The sequence below is a fragment of the Tamandua tetradactyla genome, chromosome 5 (genome assembly GCF_023851605.1).
Source record: "Tamandua tetradactyla isolate mTamTet1 chromosome 5, mTamTet1.pri, whole genome shotgun sequence".
Classification (NCBI taxonomy): Eukaryota; Metazoa; Chordata; class Mammalia; order Pilosa; family Myrmecophagidae; genus Tamandua; species Tamandua tetradactyla.
The window spans coordinates 20145572-20154698 of record NC_135331.1 but is presented as its reverse complement, the minus strand read 5'-3'; positions in this window follow the sequence as shown (position 1 = coordinate 20154698).

Here is a 9127-nt window from a genome sequence, read left to right as displayed (position 1 = left end):
CACAGTGTGAAACTCATCCATGGCTTATTACATCAGCAGTCAGCTAAGGGGAGTGCCTTGGCAATGAGTGACATTTAACTTAATTAGCCGGAGGCTTAAAAAGAAAGCTCAGCAGAGCTCAGCACGGCCGAGCACAAGCAGCTCAGCTCAGCAGCTCAGAGCCCAGCAGCTCAGACCCAGATATTTAGTGATGCAGAAAGTGAATCGCTCTGGGGAAAGCAGTTTGAACCCAGAAGCCTTGCAGAGAGGCCAGCGGAAATCCGCTGCATGTCATCCCACATCAGTAAATGTGTACATAAATAAATCCCCTTTATAAAAGCCATTCCAGTAACCTCAGCAAACTAAAATAACAGGCTAAAAAAATTCTTATATTTTTTTAGAACATGATTTCTTTAGTAAACAAAGAGATTAAATATCAATAAGAAAACTGTAACCCAGTGGAAAACTGTGCAAAGGACATGGAAAGGCATCTCAGAAAAAGAAATGCAAATATATCCAGCTTTCTAGCATTTGGGGAGATAGAAATTCAAACAATAGTGAAATACAATTTTTTACCTATCAGATTAACAAACAGTAAAAATTTGATCATACACAGCATTGGTAAAAGGATTGAGAAGTAGGCACTCTTATAAACTCAGTGAAAGTGAAAGTTGGTATTTCTTTTTGGTGGGCAGTTTTGTAGTAACTACTGACATTTAAAATGCATTATTAATTCTGTACCTGTTTTAGTTTCTCGGCTGCTAAAACAAATACCATGTAATGGGTTGGCTTAAACAACGGACATTTATTGGCTAGGAGAAGTTCAAAACAAGGCATCAGCAAGGCAGTGCTTCTCCCCAAAGACTGGCATTCTGCGACTGGCTGCAGGCATTCCTTGGCCCTTGGCTTTCCTTGGCCCTTGGCTTTTCCATCACATGGCAATGCACATGGCAGTATCTTCTCCTTTCTCTTCTGGGTTCCATTGACATCCAGCTTCTGGCTTCCCCCTGCGGCTTCTCTCTCTAAATTGCACTCTGCTTATAAAGGACTTCAACCACAGTGGATTAAGGCCCACCCTTATTCACTTTGGGCACACTTTAATAACATCTCCAAAGATCCTATATATAAATGGGTTCATGCCAACCGAATATGCCTTTCATGGGGGATACAATTAAATCCCCTATAGTACCTTATTAACTTACTAAATCTGTACCTGGAAATGTGTAGATTTCATAGTATACAGACTTAATGTCTGTACTTTAAATTTTATTAGATATTGCCAATTGGACTTCCATATATGTGGATGGATGGATATATATATATATATATATATATAAATAATAGAGAACATTGAATCGTTGTTTGTAATTCAGTATCCTTCAAGAGGAAACTGGTTTAAAAATATTTCATACGTATACAATAGAATACCATGCAGCCATAGAAAGATGTCTGAAATAAATTGTTACAAGTAAATAATAAGTTGCTGAATAACAATATAGTGTTTTTCTATTATATAGAATATTTTCTAATATTCCAGTCCAGAATAAATGGAATATTCTGGAAGTATTCCCAAGAAAAATTTAGCAGTAGGAATAGGATGAAGTTTTTTCCCCTTTCTCTTCTGTACTGTTTGGAATTTTTACCATGAGCACATAATTTTATATAACTAGAAATTATTTAAATTGATTATAATATGTGAACATTCTTGTAGAAGAATATTAAACAAATGACAATATCCTTGATACACCGCTAAGGGGAAACTGCAGCTCCAAAACAGTTCATTTGGCATAGACTCATTTTAAAAACATTCCTAGAGAAAAGACTAGAAAGTCCATACATCAAAAAGTTCCACTGTTAGGAAGATGGGTGTTTTCTTTATAGTTTTTTTTCTCTATTTTCTGAATTTTCTGCCATGAGCTTGTGATTCTTCTGAGATTAGATAATTTAAAAACCTACAATCAATGTTATTTTCTCCAGGAAGTGCATCAACCCATAACCACTAGGACATTGTGCATAGTTCTAGCATAGTAAGTGCAAAATTAATTTGACTGTTAGTACAATATTTTGCCAGGCATCTGTGGCGAGGCTGGGAAGTAGATCAGCTGGAATGCTGACCCTGAGAGCCCTTCGTTAAAAATGGCTACTTCCTCCACACATGCCTACCAGATGCATTGCAGTTTTGGATCCATTTACGTAATGTGAAAAATGTTTCTGCTGTAGAAATTCATTGTTATCTCATGTTTATAGAGAAGATATTTTCTTCTCAGGGAGCAGCCTGCCAATATCTCAAAAGGGAAGCAGAATCTTGAGTCCTTCATTCGGTGTATATTTTTAGGATGCCAACTTAGACTTTAGATATTGTTCTAGGTGCTTAAATTCTGGTGCCTAAGGAGACAGACAAGGTGCCTGCTCTTAGGAAGATGATATTCTAGAGGTGGTGAGAAAGCTGATAAACTAGTGAACAAGGTGGTCACAGAGAGTAAAAACTGCCAGGGTGATGGTAGAGCATACATAAGTTGGGGTGGCCAATTTTGGTTTGTGTGGTCACCCAGAGAAGGGCATATTTGAACCAAGAAATGAATTATAAGATGGAACTAGTAATCTGCGAGGCTAGTGGATGAGTGCTTCAGGCTGTGAGAATAGCAAGTGCAAAGGCCCTGAGGCAGGAACGAGTTCGGAAATAGAAAGAAGGCTAATATGGCTTTGGAGTGGTGAGTGAGTGAGGAAGGGAGGAGAAGATGAGGTGGGGGGTAATGGGCAATGTTCAAGCCGGGTCTTGTAGGTCACTGTTAAATAGTTTGGATTTTATTCTAAGTTTAAACTTCTATGCTAAGTTGCAACAATGCAGTAGCTTACACTTACTGAATACCTACTTGTTGTAGGTATTTGTCTAAGCATTTTAATAGCATTATCTCATTTAATCACTACAACAACCCTATAAAGTGGGAATTACTATTATCCTGATTTTTCAGATAAGATAATAGATGTATAGAGAACCTAACTTACTTCATATTACACATATAATAAGTGGCTGAACAGGAATTTGAACTCTGACATTTGGACTCTGAAACCCACACTGCCTACCTCTGAATATGTCCAATAAGCCTATCAGATGAACCCTACACCTAATTTAGCCTGCAACAAAAAGCTTGCTACAAATTGTCCAATCTTTACAACAGGGTTTACTTTCCTGCTTTCCTAGAGTTAGATGGGACCATGTGACTTGCTTTGGATAATGATTTCAGAATGAAAGAGATATCAGATCTGGTGGGACCTTTCAGAACCAGCTCATGATTCATCACTCCTTTTTTTCTCTTTGGCATGGCAACCAACATCTTTCAAGGCAGTGGCTGTTCCATCAGCCTGAATCCCTGAGTAACCATAAAGATCAGAGTGGCTTGTCAACAGAACTTGGACATTTTATATAAGCAAGAAATAAACTTTTGTAGTATCAAAACATTGAAACTTTGAGATTGCTACCTTGGTATAATCTACCCCAGTGGTTCTAAAACTTGTGCATGTTTGGAATCTGCTGGAGGGCTGGTTAAAGCACAGGATGCTGGACCCCTCCCAAAGAGTTTCTGATTCAGAACGTCCGGGATGGGGCCCAATAATTTTGCATTTTTAACATGTTCCCAGGTGATGCTGATGATGCTGGTCCAGCACTTTGGGAATCACTGACCTAGTGTCCTTACCAATTCAATTTGATCCCAAGGAAACTGTAGCTCAGGCAAAGTTCATTCATTCTTCTACTAATTCATTCATTTATGCTCAGGGAATAGTTACTAAAGTCTACTATATGCCAGGCACTATTCTAGATTATTAGTGTTAAATAAAGCAGACATTGGTTCTTGCTCTGAAGTTCCATAGACTAGTGATTTGCTTGATGATATGCAGTTAATGGTAAAGCCAAGACTAGAATCTCTGTCTTATTCCCAATCTAGTTTTCATCCCACTATGCAACAAAGCAAAATTAACAAACACCTTAGTTACAATTTATTATCCCTCTCAATACCTTCTAAGGAGGTAACATTTGCAGTAACTCACTGACTCTTTTTTTCACGGATGGGTTTGTATTTGCAAGTTTGGGGAGAGATATTACAAAGGGGAAAGGAATTTGATGGGCCCTCAACACTGTGAGGAGGCAACAGATAAAAGGAGCATGCCTAGTGGCAGCTGGGGGAAGAAGGAAATGACTGAGGAAGTATGGTAGACAATGTGATGGATTGTCCAGAACTCCTTCTAGAATGAAGTACTTACTCCTCCAGTTGCTGGGAGTTCTGTTGATTGACAGTCCTCAGCTGCCACCTCCTTAAGGGGACTGTCTCTCCTAAAGGAATGTGCTCTCCTAATGACTGATTTTTAGGGGCCACAAGGGCCGGGCTCCTTGGGACTACTCTGAAGGACCATTGCAACTCCAGAGCAACCCCCCTGGGGTTGGCTGAGGCCTTTGATGGGATTGCATCACAGCTCAACTCCAATCCTGCTTTCTTCTCCTGCCTTCCACAGTTTTGATGCCAAGATGATTCTCTAATAAATGTCCTGCAAGTTTATCTCCATCTCAGAGTCTGCTTCCTGGGAACCCAATCTGTGACAGGGGATTTTAAATTGTGTGCTGTGGGATGAATAATTTAAACCTCCTCCTCCTCCTCTCTTTCAAAAGCTTGGATAAAATTTGCATTGCTCACTAATGCTTTTGTGAGACAGTATTCTTATCTGGAAGAACTAAAAGGGGAAAATGAGGCAACAGCTGACCACTGTAAGAATGGAAATGAAATCCCCAGTGCTGAGAATGTAGTAGACATTTCATAAATGCTTGTTGAACTAAACTTAACTGAATGCTACTAAAAGGGAAAGGCAAAGTTTACTATGAGTTACCTTAGGAGAGTTGTTGTTTTCTTTGGACCCTGGGTACATGGGCACTTAGGAATTTGCATATTTATTCATGATATTTGATTCTGCTTATGGAGCTATGGGAACAGCTCTATTCATTTTTGGATAATTTTAATAATTCTTTAAAAGTCAGCCACTAATGAGGTCCCTGCATTATTTTAATATATTGCATGTCCAGATCTTTTAACTAGATTTATAATTTTAAAATGCCCTTTTACGCCCAACCTCGTTTTTTAGCTGCTTATCCTGGTCTCTCAGGAGCCTCTGGTTCTATTTTTAGGTGTCTAGGCAGGTTGATAGTATATCACATTATCATGTGAAAATAAATCACAAAGATGATTTAAGATCTCAGTGCAGCATCCAATGAGTGATTGCGCTTGCTAATGCTAGAAAAGTAGCAGGTAATCCTTATAAGAGAAAAGTTACCAGTGAGGATGTTTTTTATTGCATTCTAACTCCAGATGGCTTAAACAATATAAGGAGCTTCTTATTTATTTGCTTACATAACTGGGAGTATGTAATAGGCACCAGGTAAGGCTTGGTCCAGTATCTCCTAGAATATTATCAAGAACTTCTTTCTTGCTGGCTCTCCTCTCTAACTCCCATAGTGTTGGCATCATTCTCAGATTCCACCCAGAAGTTTAGAGGCTCTCTCCTTTTTAGTTTATCTTCTTCATACTGTACCATCCAGGGAAAGACAGAATATATCTTGACATCTCTTACATAAGTTCTGGGATTCATCCTTCTTTAGTGACCTGAACCCAGCCATTTTCCAATTCCCAAACTAATCACTGTTGCCAGGAGATGAGAATCAGGGACCAAGAAGCTCTCAGGAGTCAAACTTCTTTCCTCAGGGTTTCTTTTTCAGATGCTATGCGGTCTCTCATTTCATTCCCCTCAGCATTTCTACTTTGTTCTTTCTTTCTGCCCATCAACTTTCTCTATTTTTCTCTGTGTATTGTGGAAGGTGATGATCCTCATTTCTTGAGTTTACATGGCTTCATTTGAAGGCTAGAGAAGACTAACAGATTCTCATGTCCCAATTTCAAGTCCTGGAACTAAAAATCTGATTTGGCTCAGTGGGGTCAAGAAGTTAGAATCACATGGTCTAGACATGGTCAAAGAGGCCACCACTGGGGTTGGGGGTGGGGACAGGACGGTTGTCAAGAGCTTGGCAGACATCCCAATAAAAGTCTACTCCACTCTAACCAGTGCAGAAAAGTGAGCATACACCCTTATACCCCTAGGTTTGGGAAATGTCACCACCTCAGTGACCCAATACATGTATCAATGAGGATTCTTCTGTTGCAAGTGACAGGAATCAACTTCAGTAAAAGGGGTTGGGGAAAAAGATAAATCTCCTCCTCTCTCTCCTTTTTTTTCTTCTTTCCTTCCTTCCTTTCATCCATCTGTCTCTCTGTCTGTCTGTCTGTTTGCCTATCTATCTTTCTTTCAGTACTTATTTATCTGTAGAGCATATGGAGATCCATGAGAGTTTTTAATTAGAGCCGCTGGGTCACATACTGTGGTGCATCATTGTAACAATGTTCCTCAATGGCTCACACTTTCCTCAGCCCATCTCACTTTGCAATGTGATGTTGCTGTTCCTCCCATTGAGAGATGGAGTTTGTTTATCCAATCCTTTGCATTGGAGTCAGCTTTATGACTTCCTTAACCAATAGTCGTGGCAGAAATGATGTGTTGTGGGCTCCAGAGTCCAGGAATTAGGAGGCCTTGCCTCTTTTGCTATTGCCCTTCTGGAGACTAGCCCTGCTGTGAGAAAGCAGGTCTAGCCTATTGGAGGATGAGAGGAGAACTGAGGCTCGCTGACTGCCCGTACCCCCTACCAGATGTTGAGCAAGACCATCTCAGGCCTTCTAGCCAAGCTGACACCAGCTGAATGCAGCTATTTGAATGAACCCAGGTGAAGCCAGCAGATCTGCTCAGATGGTTAACCCACAGAATTGCAAAAAATTATAAATCATTGTTTTAAGCCTCTAAGTTTAGGGTTGTTTGTTACACAACAATAAATGAATGAAACACATGTCCACCTCCTGGAGCTAAAGAGGAGGGGCCTCCCTAAGCTCCTTTTGGCTTCCACAGTGCAAGGGCTGCATACATAGATACTGTCCCACCTACTGCCCACAGTAAAGGATATGATCATCTCCACTGATCCAGAAATGGTCTTTTGCAAAATCCAACACCTTTTCAGGGAAAACAAAAACAAAAACATGCACACATTAAAAAATAGGAATAAAAGGGAACTTTCTTAACACAATAAAGGATATTTATGAAAAGCCCAAAGAAAATGTTATATTCAATGTTGAAAGACTGAAAGCTTTCTCCTTAAGATCATGAACAAGACAAGGATGCCTGCTTTCACCACTGCTATTCAGCATTATACTGGAAGTTCTCGCCTGAGCAATTAGGCAAGGTAAAGAAATAAAAGACATCCAAATTGAAAATGAAGAAGTAAAACTATCTTTGTTCACAGGCGACATGATCCTATATATACGAAATCCCAAAGAACATACCAGAAAGCTATGAGAACTAATAAATGAATTCAACAAAGTTACAGGATAAACTATCAGCATGCAAAAAATCAGTTGTGCTTCTATACACCAACAATGAACAATTTGAAGATATCAAGAAAACAATTCCATTTATAATAGCATCTAAAAGAACAAACTATCTAGGAATAAATTTAATCAAAGAGGTGAAAGATGTTACACTGAAAACTGCAAAACATTGCTGAAAGAAATTAAAGAAGATTTAAATAAATGGCAAATCATCCTGCATCCATGGATTTGAAGATTTAATATTGTTAAGATGTCAATACTCAACAAAATTTTAGGAAATTGAATCCAATGATATGTTAAAAGAATTACACCTCACGACCAAGTGGGATTTATATCAGGAATGCAAGGGGGTTCAACACAGGAAAATCAGTCAATAACATAATATAGCACATTAACAAATCAAAAGGGAAAAATCACATAATTGTATTGATTAATGCTGAAAAAGCATTCAACAAAATTCAGCATCTTTTTCTGATAAAAATACTTCAAAAGGTAGAATCAAAGGAAACTTCCTCAATATCATAAAAGGAATATATGAAAAATCCACAGCCAGCATCATTCTCAATGGTGAGAGATTGAAGAATTCCCCCTACGATTGGAAACGAGGCAAGGATGCCCACTGTCACTACTATTATTCAACATTGTACTGGAAGTTCTAGCTAGAGTGATAAGGTAGGAGAAAGGAATAAAAGGCATCCAAATAGGAAAGGACAGAGTAAAAATTCCATTATTTTCAGATGACATGGTCCTATGCATGGAAAATCCTGAGTAATCTACAATAAAGCTACTTGAGCTAATAAACAAATTCAGCAAAGTAGTGGGATAGAAGATTAAAATACAAAACTTAGTAATGTTTCTATATATAAGTAATGACCTCACAATTAAGGAAAAAAATCCATTTAAAATAGCCACTAAAAGAATCAAGTATTTAGGAATAAAGTTTATTAGGAATGTAAAGGATCTGCACACAGAAAACTACAAAACATTGCTAAAAGAAATCAAAGAAGATCTTAACAGATGGAAAGATATTCTGTACTCATGAATAGGAAGGTTGAATGTTATTAAGATGTCAGTTCTACCCAAATTGATTTACAAATTCAATGAAATACCAATCGAAATATTAAGAACTCATTTTGAAGACTTGGGAAACCTAGTTCTTAAGTTTATTTGGAAGGGAAAGAAACCTCCAATAGCTAAAGATATCCTAAAAATGAAGAGCGAGGTGGGAGGTCTAATACTTCTTGACTTTAAAACTTACTGTAAAGTCACAGTGGTCAAAATAGCATGGTACTGGCACAAAGAAGTATTGGCCAATAAAACGGAATCGAGAACATGGAGAGCTACAATCAAATCTGTGGTCAATTAATCTTTGGCAAGGCCTCCAAATCCACCAAATTCGGACAGAATGGTCTTTTCAGTAAATCAGCTTGGGAGAATTGGATGTCAATAGCCAAAACAATGAAAGAGGACCTTTAGCTTATACCCTATACAAAAATTAACTCAAAATGGATCAAAGATCTAAATATAAAAGCTAGTACCATAACACACCTAGAAGAAAATATAGGAAACATCTTCAAGACTTAGTTGTAGGAAACAGATCTTTTGACCTTCAGGCTAAACCTCGAGATGGTGACCCTGAACACTGGGTCCCGTAGCTCTTGCGGAACACTGCAGGT